Raw genomic sequence first — 23,155 nt, 5'->3', positions numbered from 1 at the left:
CACTGGTGATTCACCAAGTGGTATTTGTCTGCATTTGCCAGCCATTTTGCTTTGAAATTTCTATCATCTTTGTTTTTCGAAGGCAGAGACTTAGATGGATGTGTTTCCTGGACTGGACATGTGAACATCTTTGAACAAGCTCAGCCTGTACATAAGGTCATAAGCAACCTCCTTTCTCTGCACGATGGGAGCATGGCAGAGAAACTCATCGGTTTCCCCACACTTTTGGGTTATTTTAGGGTGATTTCGCCTTTTTTTTTTTTTATTCCTTTTGCTTCTCCCATTTTACTGGAAGTCAGAATACTGTGGGGAAGGCTGGGGATTGAGGCTGCAGCCAGAACAAACCAAAAGGACAAATAGCAGTGAGTTGGGGTAGATGAGAGGACTAACTGTCAAGGCAGGCAATTGCTGTAGCTTTCATAGGTAAGGCTAATAGAAGCAGCATCAAAACTGTTAAGCTGAACATTATTCATTTTTATATGCTGCTAGTAGTTACACTGACCCCTCCTCATCACCTTCTATGTTTTTAATACCTTCTGGTAATGTGGTAACTCCTGATAACTCCTTCAACCTCTGCAGACTGGAAAAAACAATAGTCATATTATGAAAGCATTACACAGTTTTCAACAGGCATTGATAAAAATAAGGTGCTTACAAAAAAAAAAAAAAAGAGAGATATTAAGATGTTTCTGACATTTTCTCCTAGGAAAGCAGAATTCTTTTAACAGGAGAGGAATTTCCACTTCACAAACTCCCTGAGCCTGCAAGAACTTCACTGCAACATTGGATATTGTAAGCTCAGATGTCTCAGCCTAAACAAATAAATGACAATATTGGATAGACCTGTCAAAGAATCATAGCTCTCAGGGAAAAATCCAGTGTCTCAGATAATAAATCACAGGAAAAAATATTAAAAATAAATAAGGACAATATTGCACCTTTACTCTTCTGCTTTCTTGCTATCCCAAGAAAACCAGGAGAAAGTTATCCCTTGTGCAGTTTTGAAAAATGATTTGAGGCAGCAATGGCACCCAGAGTTTTTAATCAGCAATGTACTCCATGGAGCATTGCAAAGGTGAATGCTATAGACCACAAGTTTTTGCTCAGATAATTCACTATTGCTCTACTCGATTTTTATCCTGTGTATACCTATTGATTTCAGCATAAAACTGGAATACGACAAGGATGATTCAGACCCACTGCCTTAGTTTTGGAGGAGATGGCATGGAGACAACTAGGAACAGTAGAAATTCACTTATTTAAACTCCTTCTGTCCTTGGAGAAAAAAGTTGACTGAAAAATAAGACTCCTTCTGAAGAGCTCTGATCAGCAGCAAAGCTTAATGGCTGAAAAAACATACCTTCGGTAAATAGATTAAATGCAGTCTTTAGAAGAAAGAGTGCCTCCTCCTCTCAGACATGATGGTATGGCACAAACATAGCAAGATGATGGCAGAAACCTGACATTTTAAGTGTCGAAATTGGGGTGGTTTTGAAGCTGAAGTTGGCGTTAAGAGGCTCTGCAGCTTCAGCATTTTAGGATTTCTAAGAAGTTGATGAAAGAGGATTTGAGAACATGTGTTTCACTTCACTGTTGCCCTTCATTACATTGCATTAATTCAAGACTGCCACTAGTCACTCTCAGAAGTACCAATAGAAAAATATTTTCTATTTTTTTGCATGGAAAATAATTCTTCCTTGAGAAAAGCTCAGAAAGACCGTTTCTTACCCCTGCCCCTCTCTAGTGCTGCGTGTACACTACTTCACAGGGTAGCAGAGCAACTTCTCTTAATTCCTGCCATCTCTTGAACCTAAAGAACTAATGATCTCTCTAATCTCCTCTTGTGAGATAGTCTTTTGAACAGAATTAAGCCAGAGTAACTAAAGGTCTTATATTCCTCAGAGGGTTTTACCCTATGAGGAATGAGCTATTGCAGACTGCCTGAAAGAGACATTAATGCATAAACCCCACAAACACAGGCATCAAACTGCATGAAAGCACAGACAGCAAGAAACTGCTTTGAAGCTCCAGCAGCTTGACAGCAGAAAAAAAATTTTGAAGTGACATCCCTGTTCCCTGGTATGGCCTGCAGAGGAGAGGCATTGAAGAGTTCTTGGCATTAGCACCACCTGTGTCTTACTGAGATGAGGAGTTTCATCCTGATTTGGGAAAAGAAGAATTAGAATACAGCTACACTCAGCAGGAGTAGGTGCCTTCCAGTCTTAGTTGAAAAGTCAGCCTAGTTTTTCCAGTGGAAGCGTGACCTGCCTGTTTCCCTGCACATCAGTTCTTCTCTGTGTTTGGCAATATATCACCTTATCAACAGGAGACAAAAAGGGGAAGCAGAGGAGCTGCAGGAGGAGTCCTCCTGTGGTCCTATAAGAAAGAAGGAGTAGGACAGAGGCTGAGCACCTCTTCTCACATGCCCTAGGACCCCCAGTGCAGTCACGATGGTGGGAGTGCAGCGGTGGGAAGGAATGAAAAGTGGGTTAATGAGGAGCCCGCAAACCTCTTGCCTCCTCTTATGCTCCTTTGTTATGCCTTGCATCCTTTCCATTTCCTCTGGGCTTAAAAAAAGTCCATAAAACCAAACTTGAATCGTTGTACTCCTCTCTCCCACCTTTTTGTTTGTTTTTTTTGCTCGTTTGTTTTTTTTGCTAGCTGTTCTGCCCCACTGTAAAAAAAAAAAAGAAAAAAATTAACTAGCAACATATTTAACCACACTGATAAGATTTAACACCTGGATCACTCTGCAAGCTCACATGAAATGTCTGTCCACTATTTCGCATAAAATAAAATGCGCATTTTGTTTAGTTGGGGCAGGAGGTTACATAATAATGCATTAGACCAAGAAATCTTGCATGTCGCAGAACATTCCTTGTGAAGGCTGCTGCAAAATATGCTGAAAAGAAAAGACTGGGAGAATCTAATCTAGAGTTCAATTTACTACCACTTAACAGGACACCGTGTACAGACAGACCCGCAGAGAAAACCACACGTGCAGGTTTTTAACCAATGACTGATGCAGTAAAATGATTTCATTTAGTCTGCAAAGAATGAGAATTAATTCAGGTTGCATTAGGCAGGTTCTGTGGGTGTTGCATATGCAGCTACTACACCTCAGCTGACTCGTGGTATCTTCATGAGCTGCGTTATCCGAATTGTGTGGCTGAGCCCTGACATAACAAACACGCAGTGAGCTTTGCTGGGAAGCCACCTACCTCTCCAAGAATGTGGTGAGATTAGGCAGAATGGTTAGTCCCATGTAGCCACTTGAGACTTGTTCCAAAACTGGTTTATTTTCCATGACTGTTCCCCAGACAGTTTCTCCCTGAGGAAAAGCGCTTAAGGAACCCATTTTCTGCACCAGAGCCATTACAAAGTTGCAAGAGATGCAGAAGACACTCCTTAAAAATGGTGGATATTTTGTCAAAAGCCTGAACTGGGGAGCCAGCCTCTATTTCTTGAAGCCTTTTGCTCCCACAGTTGCCAAAATAACACAATCAAAACCCTACAGCTGAAATGAACCTTTATTTGTCAGTGACTTAAATGATCAGATATAAACAACTGAAATCCCACTGATAATTGATTGTCTAACAGCAAGCAACAAGTGATGAGAAACTGGTAATAAATGCACACATTTTCATTTCTGCTGGGAAACCAGCTCAGCAGAGAAAGATAACTGCCTATGTGACACTTGTACTCTGACCACAGTAGAAAACAATGGGGATGGAGGATGATTGGAAAAGAAATAAATGGCACAGCAGGTCCTCTCCACCACTGTGTCTCCTTATCAGACCTGCTGGGGTAACTCAGGAGTTTGTCTGACTTTCTGGAGAGGCTTCATGGCAGACTTCTCTGAGCTGACAGAGTAGTCTACACATAGACTATGCTGAAGTAAATCAATTACAGGGCTAATGATTATTGGCAAGAACGAATATGAGCTAATGTCTTATCTACGTGACCTGCTGATTCATTACTAGCTCATACACCAAATGTTTTAGACCCAGGGAAAAGATTGATTGGAACATCTTAATAGAGCCGAGTGGGATTTTGCTACATGCAGTGCCCTCCGTGCTGGACATGGTCATTTGGAAAGGATAACACGTCCCATAATTAGGGTTTAACATACAATGTGTACTCAACTCTAGGATGGCCTGATCAGACAGAGCAAACACTGGACACTGCACACCTGCTCTTTAAAGTATTTGATGCCTTTATACTGTATGTGTGGCTCTGTCCTCTGGTGACTGACCAGCCTGAGACTTCCCCTTCAGAGGTAAACAACCTGAGGGCTTGTTAAAGGTCTTATGGTCCCAAGATGAGGTTCAAAACAAGGCTAAATATGTTTCAGCCAGCTATTGACATAACCGACATAAAATAGAGGTTGCTTTAGGGCACCAAAAATTGAACCTTAGTCTTTAATTATCCATCAGCACCATTCCTTCCCCTCTTTTCCCGTAGCTCTGAAGCAAATGCTAACCAACTTCATTAATAGTGGAATGATAAACATTTACTGCATTTACACCTACCTCCTCTACAAACAAAGGAAGACAGAGGTTTAAAAGCATTCCTGTCAGATGAGTTGTGCGGTCTGTTGTCCCTATTGCAACTCATAAATTTTAAAAGGGGCAGTTCTCCTCTCAGAAAGTCCCATATTTAAAAAAAAAAAAAAAGAACAACCCAAAAAACTCCACTATTCTGAAGACACAATTAAGAATGTAGCAACATGAGAGTATGTAGTTAATGCTCCAAAGTGTGTACCGCCTGGATTTTGACCTTTGAAAACTCTATTAAGCTATGTAAATACAGTACCAAAGAATGTGTACTGTTCACAAGGGGTTTGCTAGCATCAGTTGGAAAAAGACCTACACTTCTCCCTTGTGCCATACCGGCAGTGGTCTGACACCAATGAAGCCTCTTGATTGATCTGCACAGAACAGACCCACCGTGGAAGTTGTGTTATGGCCTCCTTTTCCTTTATTGAAGGATCTCTTTGACTTAATCCTGATTTTGTCAGCCACACAACAGTGCAAAACCTCTTCCCAAATAGTTAACTTAGAAACTGAATTAACACATTTGCTATTAAGACTTGGCTTCTTCCCACAGCCAGGAGAAGGACAAAGGAACAAAGGAATGCTTATGTGCATCTCCCATGACATTGCAGCTTTTCCGTGTTTAAATTATCTGCCTTCTGCTCTACTGTATTTTGTTTCTTCACATAAGCATTTATCTGATGCATTAGAAAGAATGAATAGTTTGGCAATCAAAGGACCAGATGCAGAAGTGGTTTTATAAAGTAGCTGAATTATTTCCTGCAGATAAATCACCTGGGCCATGACCTTTTCCACCCCCATTCACCCAACTTCTATTGAAAATGTTCGCTGTTCCCAAATATTTGCTAGATAATTGATGGCAAGGACATAAGCCAACACTGCTCCCAGATTACAGTCCTATCCCTGATGTAACCCAACAGTCTCAGAGTGCTCAATTTATGCATATGGATTTTTGAAAGATGAACAAAATATTCTTTCTAAGCTTAGCTATACCAAAACACCATCAAGAGGCCAAGGGTCCCAAACTACATAGATTTCTTCATTAATTTTGCTCTTCACTCATCATATGCTACAACTGTTTTTTTTATCTAGGTCTTTTTGGTAGTTTCTTAAGTTACAGCATCCTTCCTGGGACAATAAATAAATAAGTAATCTAAGCACCTAATATAAAAAATTAGATTTCCACACCAATAGTTCTGTGACAAAATTGGACCCATAAGAATAAAAAATGAAGGTTTAATTAAGGAAAAAAATATCAACCAAAACCAACTCTCTGTGAAAGTCTCCTTACGAGTATAGTGACCTCAACGCTTTTTTTGACAAAAAAATTCTAGCAACTTTTTTTGCTTTAGGCAACATGATGAAATCTGAGGACATATGAATCATATTTAGGCAAACCCCTAAATCATATTTAGGCAAACTTAGCATGGATGCAAAATTGGAAAAATAAAAGTTTCAAAAAGAATATGCTTGCACAGCCAAGAGTGAATTCAGTCTTTCTTAAACTCATACCTGAGAATCCAGGACCAAGAAGTGTGAGAGCTGAACTACTTTCTGTGGAGTTACATTCATATCAGAGCTGGCAGCATATAAATTATGATGCTCAGATGCTTAAATACTGCCAGATGCTACCTAGATAGGAGGGAGTTGGTATTTGTCCTGGTACATTTGTACAATTCTATATATTAAGTGTGATTTTGGCTGATCTCTTAGGGATAGCAAACACCTTTGTATTTGTAACAGACCCAAATGTCCACCAGCACAGCACCCCCCTCACACACCCCCTTTCTCTCTCTGACAGGGAAACATTCCCTAGAGGGAACCTCTACTGGAGCAGTACATATATTTAAGGGAGTGGAAGAAATAAAAGCCAAATACACATAGAAAGCAGAGACCAAAACAAGGTGGCATCAACAACTTTTGCATAGGACGTAGGAATAGCACAACCTGCCTGCAGCTAACGCAGCTGGGAGGACACGCAAGTGGAAGGAGAGGGAAGTATTTCCAGTTTGGATGTGCTCCCAGGATTTTGAGTCATGATGCATGCAGCTAGCCAAAAGTGCTCCTGCAAAGGCTAAAGAGGCGGGAGGTGAATCATTTTAGACATTTTCTCACGTTATTTAAGCATCTGAATTTTGTTCAAGTTCTTGTGCCTGAAAGGTAGAAGACAATACAAAAATGTTGCTGCTATAGCCATGAAGAGCATGGAGTCCACCCAAAGTCCATCGAAATCCAGCTCAGACATGTAGGGGAATTTACACACAGCTTGCTTTCCAAAGCTGCCAAAATATGACCCAAGGTACATCAGAGAGTCAAGACCTGAGTAATGATTTATACAACCCTCTCTTACAGCTACACCACTCAATTCTGCTAAAGCATTTCCACTAGTATTACATTCCCCCACTATGGGTTTTGCAGAGTTCTTTGCTGACTATAAAGGCCAATGTAGTCTTAGGCACATCTTTAACACATTTCACAGCCGTCCTGAACCAACGCCCTTTCTCCACTCCATGCATTCCATGGCAGAGAGCTACCTACTCTCCCTCATCCTCCCACTCAGACTGAGATGTAGCACACTCACAGAATCACAGACTATACTGAGTGGAAGGGACCCACAAGGATCATCGACTCCAACTTGTAAGTGAATGGCCTGTATGGGGATCAAACCAATGACCCTGGCCTTATTGGCACCATGCTCTAACCAACTGAGCTAATCTGGCTGCTAACTTTTCTAGGCATTCCTCTTCCAATTGCATAATTCTGTACAGTCCACACCAGAAGCTGTCCTTGATTTAGGGACTATATTTCTTCATCCTGCTAAAACTACTGCTTCACCTATGGTAATTCCCTGCTGCACCTCCCTAGTAATCTTTTTGGGCTAGATTCCTCACTGATGCAAACCGGTGGAGCCACATTGATTTCAACAGAGCTCTGCTGGTTTTGTCAACTGAAGACATATTTCCTCTGGCTACACATTGCTCAGGCTTTCCTCTTTTATACCAGCAACTTACAAAGCACTGCTTGCAATTACGCATTTCTATCACAATATGCAGATAGGAAATTAGTCTTCTGAGGCTTTCCCTTAGTCCCCCCCCAGCTCCCTGCTCAGTCCTTGAAAAGGCCATTTGAGCATGCAATATTAATCATCTGCTGTGCAATAATCTTGGAAAAATGTAATATATTCTGGCAAATCACAGGGCCTCCAGAGGAACCGCCTGTCTCCGAACAAACAGCTCTCATCCATTATCAGGCAGTGACGAATGCAGCTCCCCACTTATTTGCCCCATCAGAATGCAAACAGCAACTCAATTCAATAGTGAGAAATGGGAGGAAATGATCTGTATTAATAAATGGTGAAAGCGTGAGATTGCCCGATTTCAGAAAATAAGATCAAAACCACTGAGCTCCCTTCATTGTCTCATTTGATACCTTCCCTTTGCTGTAAATGCAGCACTGGGAGTAATTAAGCCTCTGAAAGAAGTTTCATAGTGAAGTCACATCGCCCAGAACAATTAAGACAAACATTTTGTGCACATTGTCATCTGTCTTCACCAGTGTTTAAAGGTCAAGGAAACATTTCATTAGAAAAAAAAAAAGGAAAAATATAGGTAACCTGCTGTACACTCTCTGGGTATGTCTGAGAACAACGCATGCAAAGAATCAGTGTTCAAGCAAATGAACAAGCAGAATACCATCCATCTGGATGGCAAATGCTGTGCAAATGACTTATTGTACTCTGATAATATCTGGAAACCTTGGTTGGAGGGTAGTGTCCTCACATGCTATGTGCTATAGGACAGCAGGGAGGCATGCTACCCTGGTCTCAAACTGCTTGTGGACACAAAAGAGGGGTCAACAAGACTTCAGTGGTAGTAATCAGATGAGGATTAACAAGAAATGAACCCAGCTAGCCCCTACTGAGAGAGCTGAACAAATGTAAACCACTGTTACTAAAATGAGAAAAAGCTCTTTAACTGGAAAAAAGCCATCAAAAGGAAAAGTTTAATTGCACAAAAAATAGACTTAAAGTTCTGCCCACTTCTCTGTTCCTCCCTCTCATCACATTTCCTGCTGAGAAGAATGGTAAAAACCCTATCATGTGAGATTTGTTATCAGCAGATTTTGTTTATTTGGTGGCTGGTTTTAGCATGGATAGAAGAGCCAATGGTGGAATCAAGTTATAAAACAGTTCTTCGTGTGCATTTATCAGCATACTTTAAAGAATGTAATTAGACTTCAGCGATAATACCCTCTTAATTATAGCTACAACCCCCTCAGATGGATAGGAAAGCGCATTCATCTTTTCCATTCTTGAAGTGCGGTAAATGATGGGAAATAAATGAATTTATGGAGCTCTTACAAATAGCTGTCAAATGCACTTCTACTTATTTTTGTTCAGTTGACTTTGTTTCTGTGGATGATTTCGGGATAAATTTACCCTCAGCAAAGTAACTTTTTCTCTCAGACATTCATCCTGGATGTTTGAGCAGGTGTAGTTATCACCTGGTGTTTATTATCCAAGGGGAGGGGGAAACCAGGCTGGTGGGACATGACTGGGGAAGACTAGTTCCCTGCAAGGGAGCAACAGGCTGAACAAGCATCACATGAAAGCATACATGTCTTTATCATATTTTCTTAGGGTGCAAAGTTCTTTCAAGACAGGAAATGGAAAATGACCTTTCCAAAACTTGAAAGCAATGTTTTTTGGAGTGGATGTGATTCTGCTCACTATTGTCAGGCAGTTTCAGAGCAGTTAAAATGCTATCACCTGCAGTCCTTTTAATTTACTTTTGCATTATGCTCAGGTCCTTTCTGGTGCTATTTGCAAAGGACCTGCTGGGTGAACAGCCTGACCAGTCCAGATGTACCATTTTAAGAATCACCTCTCACAAGGACATTGGTACCAGCTCAGCCTAGAGAGGTTTGGAAGAAGCTATAGCCTTCAGGACTGATCTCCATTTTAGAAAATAATGTATCCAATGCTACTTTGCCTGTATTTAGCAATGAGAGCAGGCAGACTTTTTTCACAGAACACTTCCCTCCCCCCAGAAGACCTATTTAAAAAAATCAAAATATTTTATGGGATGATGTCAATTTCAGCCTTTTATTTTTTTTTAAACAGGAAAATGTTTAAATGAAGCATTTCAATTTTCTTGTTTTTGTTTTGAAAAGACACAAATGTTTCATTTCAATAATGTGAATGTGTTTTGTTTCTACTTTTCCAGTTCTGTTCATTTCAGCTTGTGTGGCATAATAAAATATGCACGATAATACTGAATTTACACACCTCCTTTGTTACATGTATCCAGCACATCATTTTGATAATAAATGATAGAGTTCAGCTATTATCTAAATGAAATATTTTTATCTTAGTGAATGTTTTCATACTACTTGAACAAACAGAGTAGAATCCATCTAGATGAACAGTTTCTGAAAGTTTAGAATTCATTTTTACCAGCATTTTTTTTCTGGGACCTTTCTTTCACTAGGAATCTGTAAAAAACCCTGTTTCTGCTGATGGAAGGTGGACCATCTTTCTCAGACCATTTTGAACCATTCTTTTGCCCTTGTTTAAATCCAATAACATGTACCACTGCCTGGGTTTTTCTCATTATGGATTAGTTCCTGGCATTCCCAGCTGAAATTTTGCCTACGTGATCACAGGTACAGAAAGGGGTTGGACAGGGACCTCTCCTGTGTGATGCTGTTCCTATTGTGTCCCTGAAAATTAGAGCTGCCTTCACTGAGGTACCTACTAGGTGAATTTGTAACATGGGAAATCATCCGGGTTTGGGACGTTAATTATTCAAAATTAATAAAATGATGACAAATATATTCATCACATGGCTGTTCAGTACAAGATGTGATGAAGCAGAATTTATCACCTCTCTACTAAAATGAAATCAGGAAAATATTTAAGAGAGTAGTGTGAAATTCCACAGCTATATCAACAGAAATACACACAGAGAGGGAAGAGGCTCCTGGTAGTTTGAACAAATTCTCTAAACTTTGTTAACTTAAAATTAAAGAAAAGTAGTAGCCCATGCTTGGGAAAAAATGCTTACTTTTACTCTTTTTAGTCTTCTTCGCTAACTACTGTAAAGATAAAAGACTATTGCTCAGTAATATCCTGACCTTTTTCTTTCTGACTGCATTTTGATTATGCATAATATTGTCCTGTAAAATTGCATTTCCTAATCAATAAGAACCACTAAAATAATTTTAAAGTATCATTTAAATCCAGCCCTAATTTCATTTTCACCCAGCATCTGCTTAAGCATGCGACTTAGTGTGTGATTTCATTCCAAAAATTGGATCTGTCAAAATAGCATTCTGAAGCGCTATGTTTATTGTATCTTGGTAATCCTGCATCACAAGTGCTCCTTTTACAAGTAAAAGGATTCCTTTTCCTTAGCTGCTTGCCTTGCTAGCAGTCTGGTCCCGGTGAATAATTTGTTTGTTCCTTTTCACACATCATTGTGAGTAATGAATTTCCAACAGGTCTCACAGACTGCTTCTAATTGCCCGGTGGAATGTTCTAGGATGCTGGTTCCCTCCACCTGAGGTCAGGGATACCCTCTGCTTTCCTCAGCAATCATACTTTCAAATTCCTTGACCCGACTTTCAGGGTCAGGAAGGGAGGCTGCTGCCACCCACATCTCTCTAGGGGTGGGAGCAGCTGGTCTCGTGGTTTAAGCATGGCCTTTGGAAAATTAATGTCATTGTCAGCAAATTTTTTCTAAGGTATCAGCTAGAAATTTAACAATTCTGCTGGTGATGCGTGATACCTGGTGTCTTGGTTGACAGGACAGGACCAGGAGTCTCCACAGTCAAAATCAGAAGTACTTCAGCTATTTTGCAGTGTGCTCAATCAATAATGCATACACCAGAATCCAGTGCATCCACTGCACTCTCCCACTGCTTTGTTAATTCTTTGCAGCTAATAGAAGCTGTTAAACTTATGTCAAGGTCTAAAATAAGCCTCTAATTTTGACTGATTATGCACCAAGGACAGATACACCAAGTAATTTCAAGGAAACTAATGATTCTGAGCACCTCAATTTTTGGACATCAGACTTGATGCCATCTGCAAAGGGTGTGAAAAAGAGAAAGAGCAGAGCATGCTTCCCCAAACATTAGATCTCTTCAATGCATTTTGTGTTGTGTTTCAACAACCACTTCTCACTTTTAAAAGATTCAGCTACATTTTTTGACAAAGTCATTTTTCAGTGTAGCACTGCATTAAAAAAGAAAAAGAAAAATATGAACATCCAGGATGTTCAGAAATCTTTTATCATGTCTAATAATAAAACAAGGATTAGTTTTCTTGTCATTCAGCTAAATATTTTGAATTGCAAAAGTTTCTAGCTGAGTTTGTTTTCATGTAGCTTTAAAAGCACAACCCAGACACTTCTTTAAGATGCAGAGGTGAGCAACTGACATTTTCTAACCTGATTGCAATTATTTTGGAACACATTTTATACTGCAGTTAAAGACAACATGGGTCAAAACCTGAGAATCTCTAGAGAAGCATCGTTCCTCCAAATTCTCCTCTAGGCAAATTTAATTTTTTCATTTCACTTTTTGTATTTCACTTTTTGTTTGTTTGGTTGGTTTATTTTGTTTGTTTACTCTGTTATTGCATTCAGCAACTTAGAAGAATGGCTGAATGCAAAAAAAGCTTCTAAAGGGAATATACTCTTCCCAGATCTACAGAAAACCCTGTGCAGGTGAGGTGCACAGGTGAGGTGGGTATGTAACAGTAATCTCAGTCAAGAGGATTAGGAATTAAAAACTCCTCATTTACTCTCCTGTAAAAGTGCAGTAAGTATCAGCGTGGGTGCTCCTCATTTGTTTATGTGCAAAGTAAAACAGGTTAGCTTTTTTTAACTTTACTGTTGTGAATGCCTCTTCCTGAGGTGTCCTGTTTACACAACGGATCCTTAGATGACCTGACTTTCAGTGTTGTAATTCTTGACCCTGCTTGCTATCACCTGATGCACCAGCTTTCTCTGGGAATTCAACAGCAGTCTCTTCCATCAGTCACCTCCACTACTTTGTGGATGGGTTGTTGATGCCAGTCTTTGACAGAGGAGAAAAAAAACCCCTAATCACAAACCCACACCCTCCTCCAGGAATTCTAAGGCTGTATTCCTTGACTCATCACGGCATAATCTTGGAACCAACACAGCGCACAACCTCAGCCATGAGCAAAACCATTTCTACTGGAAATTCTTATTGTGATCTACCACCTTTTCTACCACTTGGGAGAAATCACATTGTGCTATTCTTGCAACAAGGCCTGTCCTCTTCTGCATGAGATCTCCTCTACAAGGTCTTTTTTCACAGATCATAGAATGGCTTGGGTTGGATGGGACACTAAAGATTCTCTAGGTCTAATCCCCTTGCCATGGGGTTCAACCTGGCCTTGAAGACTTCCAGCGATGGAGCATACACAGCTTCTCTGGGCAATCCAGTCCAGTGCCTCACTGCCCTATGATTAGTACCATTCTTCTTGAAAAGCCTGCAGAAGTCAGATACAATTTTGTTCCTTTTTTTGTTCAGTCTTTTTTTGATTCATTTGGTACCCTGGAGTGCTTTGTAAGCATTTGATTGATAATCTTTCAGTGTCATGATGAAAATATGCTGAATTTTTTATCCTTCAATGCTCTTCTGCCCTGACCAGATATCTTTTTAAAAAGTCTGGGCAGAATTGGCTAGTCTGACTTATGGAATAAAGGTAAGCCTAGAAGAATCTGAGTAGCACCTTTCTTCATGGGAAAATTTATTCTCAAAAAACCCAAATGCTGTGCAATTAAGCTCATTTCACACATGTTCTCTGAGAGGGAAAAAATGTCTGATAATTCTAAATTTTATAATTTTAATGTTTTCAAAGCCAAATGTCAGTTTTCACTCTGAAAAGCATTTCATACTACCTTGTATGATTCCATCTTTATTTTTGGGTAAAATTGGTGTAGCAGACAAAATTTCCACCATTTTATTATATTCTTTCTTTTTTTTCCCATCCATTTTCCTGAGCTCAGACAAACTTTTTCAACAATTTCTCTCGTGGAGAATTTTCAAATAGTCAGCTTTAGGTCTTAACTAAAAAAACATTAATGTCAAAAATCTCAGAATCCTGTCACCCTCACAGCACTAGTGCGTTACATCACATTAGGTGATTATTTGGTCTCTCTTGGCTTTAAAAGGTATTAGTCTGTTAATTATAGATCAGCGTCAGCATTTTTCCCTTAGACTTTAGCTTCAGCTTAATTTACCTTCCTTTTTTCTTTCTATTTAGGTCGTACCTCTAAAATGGACTGAAGCTACATCTACTTTCTTTCCTCTTCCTTCTATTGCAAATATCTTTTATCTTAATTATCTGTGTGACAGCACTCCATCGACTTTGAGTATTAGCTATTTGTCAGGAGAAATAAGTGGCTGTCCCATGTTTTTCTTGTTGGACATTTATTTCAGATTGACTTCAGGCTAGACATTCTTTGTTTGCAGTTACCTGCACCTTGTAACATCATCAACGTCATCCTGGCAGATAGTTGTATGTTGCCTTTACTGAATATCTAGAAAGTTAGGGTAGGTAGCATGGAGAAGTGTCACAAGGCAGCCATTGCAGGTATCTCTCCTATAGCAGTCTGTGAATTTTGTCAGAGAAACACATAAGTCATTCTGTGTTTATTGAAACATAAAGCCCTGGTTCTTACAGTGCCTAATCAGGGGGCTGAGTGCATGTTGTGGCCCTCAGTAGAGGGCACATAGGAGGTTGCTCTTCTGTCTATATGGAAAAAAAAAAGACATTTTCCTATCTCTCTTGCACTTCTGCCATGTTTGGTGGAAAAGAGCGCACATGTTTACAAGTTACTGCAGCAAGGCTGGAGACGGCAGAGAAAAAGGACAGCAGGATAAAGATAAGCAAGATGCTGATCAGAATTAAGCAAGTTATCGTGAAAAGGCTTCTCTTGTTTTAAAGACATTGAAGCTTCTGTGCTCTGGGCTTCATTGCCATTGAGCAAATTATTTAGGAGGTGTCTGCACTGCCCAGTTTAGCATCACAAAGAGGCCTTTGACCCAGCCAGTATCAGTCTGTTAGCACGGCCCAGCGGAGCCCAGTTAAAGTGCTGTACTGACATGGCCATCCTGCTCCTGGTGCCCACACAGAGTACCTTTGGCCAATGCTCAACTTTGCTGTGTAAGCATGTGAACTTATTTGCCATTAGTGGGAATATCCCTAATGTGGTTCTGTAAGGATATTCTTAGTCTCTCTATTCTCTTCCCTGTATGTCAAAAGGGTATTGATATTTTCTTTGTCTCCTTTGCCCAGTGTACACTTCGATATGTACAGCCTCTGTTTGCATTCACAAGAACCGGGTCTTGGTCCTGTACCAAAGTCACCTGCAAGAGAGCTTATGTAACAACCATAAGCACAGTGCTACTGTTGATAGGTCCTCATATTTTATAGTGCTCTCAATAAAATGTGGGGAAAAAATTTGTCCATTCAAAACCTAAAAACATTTTGTGGCACTGTTTGGTTGCATGCAAGTCTGCAGCTCTCTGTCAGATACTGCAAGCTTGTCATGCCAGAGCAAAGTGTTGGTCACAAGCAGTTTGAAACATTTGTGCAGACCAGCTGGCTTACATATGTGAAGTTACAATACTATTTAGCAGCACCGTGATTTTATAGTGCCTGAAAGGACAGCAGTGTGCTTAAGAGGTCAGCAGTGTGCTTAAACATTTCTGATTGCACTAGTAGATTTTTAGATCACTTAGCTATGGGTATAATCTTTACATAGCTTTAAGTAATCTGTTAGAACTAAATTATGCCTTGTCTTCCTGCTCATATTATTTTACTTCTTCTGGTAATATGTCATTCCCCATTCATTTAGATTCTCTAGAGTCTGCAGCTGAGAGCTCTAATTAGGTGTGCCTACAGCTCTGGAACATAGGTCTTCCATCTTATTTTCATGTTTGGATTCAATTTACTATATTGAAACAATTGCTTTGCTCTGGGATCTATCAATATTTTCTCTTTCAGGGTAAGAATGGAATTTGGATCAGTCACAAAAAGTAAATGACCGTGAGCATCTTGCTTGAAACCTACAGTTTGCTTGGTGATTCTCATGTTTGTCAAATGCACAGGAACTCACATAGAGCAGTGCCATCACATGTCTTCTATGGGCCTATTTTTAGACATGGGTTTGTTCAGGATGTGAAGTATTTTGCACGGGAATTTAAAAACTCCTGCAGCAGACACTCTGTAATTTCAAGGCCACCTGGGATTTCTTTTTTGTCTCTTTTTTTGGCACAATGCACACATATGTTGAGATATCATCCTGCTGGTGCTTCTATGCATATCTAGTTACATTAAGAATTTTACTGCTATTTTCTGGAAAAACAATACAGTGCTGTTTGCAGACACTGTAGGTGAATTTCCATTTGCTTTTCTCTGCCCTGTCCTCATCATGGCTGGACAGGTGAAAGCAGAGGTAAGCCTGAGACAGCTTAATATCTAGAGCTCAAAAGACCATCGCTGGCAACCCCAGCAGTGAGGAGGATCGCAGGCTGATGCTTCCCTGCACCCCAAAGTAGCTTTAAATGTGGCAGCCAGGTTCATTTTTTTTTGCTGTACTGTCTGTGGCCAGTCTTAGGGAGAGCTGTTTGTTATGGATGTGTCCAAATGAAGGATGACTCCTGCCAGGCCTTTGACAGAGGCAAAAAAAGCCTCATTTCCTGGCTAACCAGAAAAGACAGAAGGCTTTTCCAAATACATTTGCTATTAAAATATGCCGTTACTTGGGTTTTGAGCTCATTTGTGTGTGAACTGTCATTTAGTTTTGTAACTGTGCAGTGACTAGGGAACTGACCTAAGAATGAGTCTTCATTGAAGGTAATACAATATGAAAACAAATGGTAATAATAGCAACTAATGCTTTGGATTGCACACTTAGTCTCTGAGTGCCCCAAAGCCACATTCTCGGCCAAATGGAGATAATGCTTATGCCTCTATGGAGAGCTCTGGGAAATCTATGAAAGTATGTTTAACGTCCATTGCAGCTTGCTTGGTCAGGATGTGTGTGAAAGCCTGTGGTAAGCTAGGGAAATGAACTCCAAATATATACTGATTCTCCATCCTTTTCTGAGCCCTAGCACCGCAAGGTCTTGCAACATGTTGGAAACAGATGGGATCAGTTCATATGTCTTTCTGGCCTTCCCTGCTATGAGAAAAGGATGTAGCACTTAAAAATGTAAATATACCTAATCAGGTTTGTGGGTGCCTGGAGGGTCATTAGGAACAACAAAATCCTGACAGCCTTAAGTGGTCACACACAGAGAAGTCCAGCACCTACCTACAAGACCTCCTTCCTGGAGCACCTCCCATGGGAAGCATCCTTCCCCTCCTATTCCCCCATGTGGATGTCATCTGCATCTTGACCACTGAAAAAAAAATCAGCTGCAAAGCAACTATCTTGGATGCTTCGAACTGGGCACAAAAATCAAGTATCACTTTTTTGTCAGCTGATACAAAATCTGTGTATGCACTGGGAACCTGTCTGCTAAACTCTGATGTAAGAAGCTGTACTGGGCACCTGTTTTCCTTAAGTAGTACATCTTGACAAATTACATAATCAAGAGCACAGTGATCCAGAATTAATCTCACAAAGATTAAGTCATATTCTAGTACCTCCAGCACTGAAGTGGGAGAAAAAGAAAGTCTTTTTAGCACAAAGGCTGTGGCAAACTAGTCCCCTACACTTGGCAATCTCAGTAATCCACAAGGAGAATTCAGATAATGACTGAGTTCATGCTTGAATCCAGCAGTCCATGATCTTGGGGCCACATGTTAGGCATTCCCAGTATTTTCTGCTTTTAAAGAGGATGAGGATTGTCACCTCCTGTTGACTTTGTATGGGGTGACTTCAGGCTTGCATTTAGCAGTTCCATAGAGAAAACGGCAGCACCTTCTGAGATTTCTCGGCCCGTAGCAACTTCTAAATCATCACAGTACTCCCCCCAAGCTTTCTTAAACACATTTTTCAATCATTGCAGGAGTCCAAGTGGAGCAATATGGTTCTTCATGTGCTTATTATTAAGCAGTGAATAAAGGAAGAACATGTACGCACCTGAGAAGATGTGAACACAGCCTGCCTATCAGTTAGCTGCTCATGCATGCAGAGAACAGCTTATACTCACTCTGAATGCTTTTGTTATATAATCATAAAAGAAACTTGTTACATGTATGCAAAATGCCGCTCTCAAAGACTCATGACTTAGCCAAATCTGAGCTCATTTTCATCAGACCACTCACAGGGCTTTCTCAGGGAGGCCGGCCTCCCTTGCCAGGCTGGTTCTGCTGGCATCCAGCTCTTACAAGCTTTCTATAAAACCTCTTAAAAATTTAATATTATTTTAAGGACCAGGAGAAGTCCGTTCTTTTCCCTCTAACACAGCATGCGCTCACTTTGCAGTATGAATTTTATTTGCTCCGTGTTTGCTCTAGCTTTCCAGAAATTCAGGGAGAAATTCTAGCTTTCTCAATTCAGGGAGAAATAACAAAAAGGCTAAAAGGAAATATATAATTCAAATGCTCTAATGATTTTCACTCTGAGTGTCAGTAGCATTTAAGCTCTGATAAATACTGTTTCCCTATCCATTATATGAAATTGTTAAGACAAATCACGCAGCCGATTTGCAGTTATTAATACATCTTTCAAGCATGATTCCCCATCTTGAATCACAAGAAAAATATGTAAGGGAATACTGCTGATGCTGTATACCTTTTACAACAGCAAATTATTTCCCACCCTCCAAGGGCCTAGGACACTGGGATGCAGATATCTGTCCCACGCTCCAAACTTGGTCTGTGTCCTGTAGCTTGCCCTCAGCTGGGGACTGCAGTTCTTGTGTTCTGGGGAGTCAGTCATAACCCATCACTGGGTGCTTCACCTCACTGACTTAATGTTAAATATGACATACAGTCAGGGAAGAACTCACATGCTTCCTTTGTCCAGGTTTTAGATGAGCTGTTTCCATGGAAATAGGTTGTTTCTGTTTATTCATGCCTGTATTCTGCTGGAAATCCTTATTTTAACATCATTTCTTGCTGGGAATGGCTGAAGTAGGCATCTTGAGGCATCCTGGTACTTATCTTTTACTTTTCCCCATAATTTCATATAAAAAAAGTTTTGAAAGATTTACCACTGATCCACGGAAATTATTTGCAATGCATTTATGGATTTAATGAAAAATGGCACACAGCATTACAAACACATGCTGCTGATTTTAGTAGTAGCACATATGTGGTCAGTAAAGCAGGTTAAATATTTTGTCTGATTTATTTATTTATTTATTTATTTATTTATATATTTATTTATTTATTTATTTATTTATTTTAAAAGTCCCCTTCAGAGAAAATCCTTTTTAAGAGAAAAATAGCAACTTAATAGGAAAAAAGCACTTCAGCAGAAAGAATTCAGGAATGTTTTGCCTATCAAAGAGCTAACCATTTATCTTGAAAAAAAAATAAAGGAGAGATTGGCCTTTTCCTTTTTCTTTCTTATTCTCCCCAAGAGAAACAATTGCAATCTTTAGGAAGTTACTATAAGAGAGGAGGAAGAAATTTCATTTGAAAATATGGTAAGACACAAGGTATTTTCAACCATGTCTCTTCACTCTTAATGTAACGTATTATTGGACAGTAGCAGCAGGCATGTTGCTACACAGAGACAGACCAGCTATATGAAAGAAGAAAAAAAAGATACCAAAGAAAAAAGAAAAATATTTTGCCTCTTCCTTACCTTTTTGTTGTTTTCTGTCTTATGACTGCATGTAATGTCTTGACAGTTGCAAAGTAATAATAATACTAATAGTAATAATAATAAAAACAACAACAGCAAAAATAAGAAAAAATTTTCTACTTTAATCTGGGGAATCTCTTAGAAGAAAGTAGTGAGCTGGGTCTAATGATGCCTTTGGGAAGAATACTAGTGTTTTGTTCATTTTACACATGATGAAAATAATAGATGAAATGTTTAAATGATGGAAAGGGAAAAATCAGTTTCCCTCTTCACTGAGGACATTTGGCATCAAGCATCTCAACTAAGGGTATCTTATAATACATGGGGGGCCTGCGATGGGGAAGAAATATTATGTCCTTGCAGGACATCCCCCACAGTTCTCTCTGGATCAGTTAAGTTAACAAACTGAGCAAATTCCCAATTTTGGCAGTGCAGATATGATGTGGATCTCAAAATCAACACTGTGCTATAGTCACAGCTATCCAGAATTGCATCTTCTTGACACAATGACAGGAGATGGCATGCAGGTTTTGATATGAAACAAGGGATTTGGGAATCTATGTACTTCCATTCCAATAAATACAGTTGTTCCAGAGGAACAGAGGTGGTGTGATGATACATTGTGGCAAAAAAAAAGTACATTGCAATTACATTGTGATGCTCCCATCATAGTCATTAAGTACTCAGATTATCTTCTGTCTCTCTCAATTGCATCAATTAGAGCTGTACATTCAATTTTCGAGGGTAATTTTGTCAGCGTGGCATGACGAAACGGTGCTTTTACCTGATTCTTCTTCTTATTTTTATTATGCTACACTGATATTTTCGTGTTTCTTGGGCTATTTTGAAGCTGCTCTGAGCAACGTCATGCTAATTTGCTTACTTGTATTCGTACTGCCCCTTTTATTAGCTATAGTCCTTATCATTACTATTGACCAGAAGTTGTCCATGTTACAGCCATTCATTTGCCTCCTTCCACTGTGCAATGAGCAAGCCTTCGATATCTGATGCATCTGGAAAATCATCCATGATTCAGCTGTGATTTCTCTTTGATCTGTACTTCATGGCCCCACCTCTTTCACTTTGTGGACTTTTCTTCAGCCACGTCTGAACATTGACAGAATAAAAGTGGAAATGTTTTTCTGAAAGCAGTGTTTGAATACATGCTGTGAATTTATCAGCTCTTCTGTGCCAAACCTCTTGAGATAAAACTGATCCTGCATGTGCAGGATAAACATTCCCTGTTGACATGGTAAGTTAGCAAGCTTGCTGAGGTATCCTGGGTTACAGGCTATTATCTTCCCTAGCTCTGGATGTGGAGATCTGGGACAGACATTTGGCACCACATCATTAGCCTTCACAGATTTGCCATCAGCCTGTGAAATAATCTGTTTGTACAACACAAAAAAAAAAAGGAAAAATAGCCCCCTCAAATCTACCTGGACAACTACATTTGGAGAACATAGGCTGTGAATTTTTGCGTTCTTCTGTGGAAAGCAAAGAAAGAGTTTTCTACATTTATAAATCAAAAGAGCAATATCTGTAGCATCTGCTTGACTGTTTTAGCCATCATTATAACAAATGACCATTCAATCAATACTATGAGTTAAGAATTTCAGCTCAGCTGCAGAAAGTCTTTCTATCCCACAGATTAAAATGGTTTTCTTTTCAATGACTCCTTTGTACTAAGGATTTGAGCTTTGCTAGGGAAGCTCTTGTGGGGTGTGGGGTTGCTACAGAGCAGATGCTGGGATGCTGAGCCTCAACTCTGCTTTTTATTACACAGGGAGTGACTTTAGAGGTGACACAGCTCCTCCTGCCTTGGGTTGCTGCAACTTGGCAGCATCCAGCAGCTACAAACAGGACCTGTCCTTGCCCGCTGCTGAAATGAAGCCACCCATCTGAAGAAATGTGACATCTCTTTATGGGAACTTGAGTCCAGAGCAGGTATGAAAATGCAACATAGACATACTCTGTGCTTAAACCAGTCAGCCACTGGATCCAAAAGGAAATGAGACACACTTTTCTGAGACATACAGCCTTTTAATGCCACCATTTGCAGAACTTCATCTGCCCTTGCTACATTTTCTGTTTGTGTTATGATGAACTTCAAGCATGTTGAAGACAGAAAAATACGTAGCAAACTGGCTTTGTTATATATAGCACCAATTTCCCTGTGGGAAGCTGTCTGCAGATCATTAGTTTAAGTTCATGTTATGTACCTGAACTGCAACTTGTACTTCCAAGCCTTACTGAAAACACATTGCCTTCTCTATAAAATGTGTTTCTATTTTATTCATTCATTAACATTCCCAACAACTTTTAAAGTTAGAATATAAAAGGAAAAAGAATCAAAAGATTCTTCATCTCAACACTTTGTTTTTTTCATTGTGATATTCAGATTTAGTCAACAATAGAAGATTAAAGGCATGAACCTGTGAAAGAAAAACTTTGTGAAGCTGCCTGACAGGATTTGGAAAGAAAGAGCCCTTTTTTGCCTTTCTCTGCTCTCTGATTTATCTTCAGCACTGATGTGTCAAAGCTGCCCAAGTCACCTTTTTTTTTAGGGCAGATCTAGAGAAGGGCGTGTGCATTTTGTTCTGTCCCCTAGGGCAAACCCAAAGATCTGTTGTAGTTGAAGACCATTTTGCACATTTTGGTTTCAAAGAATTAATTCTTCTGTCAGCATTAGATAATCCTGATGCTAGATGTCAGTAAAGAGAAGAGGGGGAGACTGGCCACTGGTTTGGTCTTTTCCCTCCATCATGGACCTGTCCAACTTGTGAACCTGGTCAACAGGGATATCCTGAACTGGGATACTTGCTTAGCCTTTGCAGATTCCGGGCCAGGAGCTTGCCAGCCACCAAAATCCCATTTGCCATTACCCTTTCTTACTTTCCTACATGGTGGCCCAGGACAAAGAAGAATTTGAGTCTGATGTTTGAGATGACTTACCTCACTGCAGGCTTCTGAGCAATCTGAGCAAACTGAAAATGGACCATGTAAAATGTTGCTCTTAGTAGATATTATTTACAGCCGGTCTGACAAGATGAATCCAAAGTATAAATCAAACTTTGGAGCACAAATCTCGTTAGTTGCCGTGTTAGTAAATCAACTCACCTAAATAATCTTGAGCTTTTGAGAATGATGCAGCCTTCTGGATTGAAAATCCAGCTCCTGCTTGCGCAGTGAACTTGATCTGCTGACATTTCAAAGGATTGAGATCCTATTTCTGATGGTTCAGTTTATACTCAACTATAAACTATTTTGAGCAGCACTGCGCTGAATACAAACAGTCGATGCTCAGGTCTGTCTCCTCTGACTAAGTAGAGTAGGTTAGGGAAACTGCGTAATTTGTACATGTTTTCCAAAAGAAAATAACAAGCAAACACAGGAATGTAGAGAAACAAAACACAGTATATATAACGAATGTTCCAGGGAACTGCTTTTTGTTTGTTTTTACTTTTCCATTTGAAAGGGAAATCTGATGTTTTCAATCCATACCTCCAAGCTTATTCCCAGAATGAAAAGCCTATATTAGAGAGATGTGATTTCTGCTTTTCACTGAAGGTCTGGTATTGTTTGGCAGTAAATTGTGTTCTATACAGTTTCAATTACTAACCCACTCAGATCTGACAGCTCTTAATTATCCGAGACATGATCTACTAAAATCTACATCTGGAAACCATGTCACTTTTTGCTTTTGGCATTGGAAAATCTAACTTAATGTTAAACACATACTCTTAAATGCAAAGCTTTAGGAGAAATTAGTACATCTGAATACGCCTTCTA

General features: G+C 39.7%; 1 long non-coding RNA gene across 2 annotated transcripts in view; it reads right to left on the bottom strand.

The window, feature by feature from the left end:
* LOC135413840 (uncharacterized) overlaps positions 1–22,558 on the bottom strand; it is a 41,728-nt gene extending 19,170 nt beyond the window's left edge. The window contains exon 1 of one of the 2 annotated variants that reach the window (XR_010430425.1): positions 22,484–22,558. This is a non-coding gene — a long non-coding RNA (uncharacterized LOC135413840). The other variant, XR_010430426.1, reaches the window with a different exon arrangement.
* Between the last annotated feature and the right edge of the window lie 597 nt (positions 22,559–23,155).

This window comes from Pseudopipra pipra, chromosome 4 (assembly GCF_036250125.1).
Source record: "Pseudopipra pipra isolate bDixPip1 chromosome 4, bDixPip1.hap1, whole genome shotgun sequence".
NCBI classification, from domain to species: domain Eukaryota; kingdom Metazoa; phylum Chordata; class Aves; order Passeriformes; family Pipridae; genus Pseudopipra; species Pseudopipra pipra.
The sequence above is the reverse complement of the archived record's forward strand: the minus strand, read 5'-3'. Positions and strand labels throughout refer to the sequence as shown.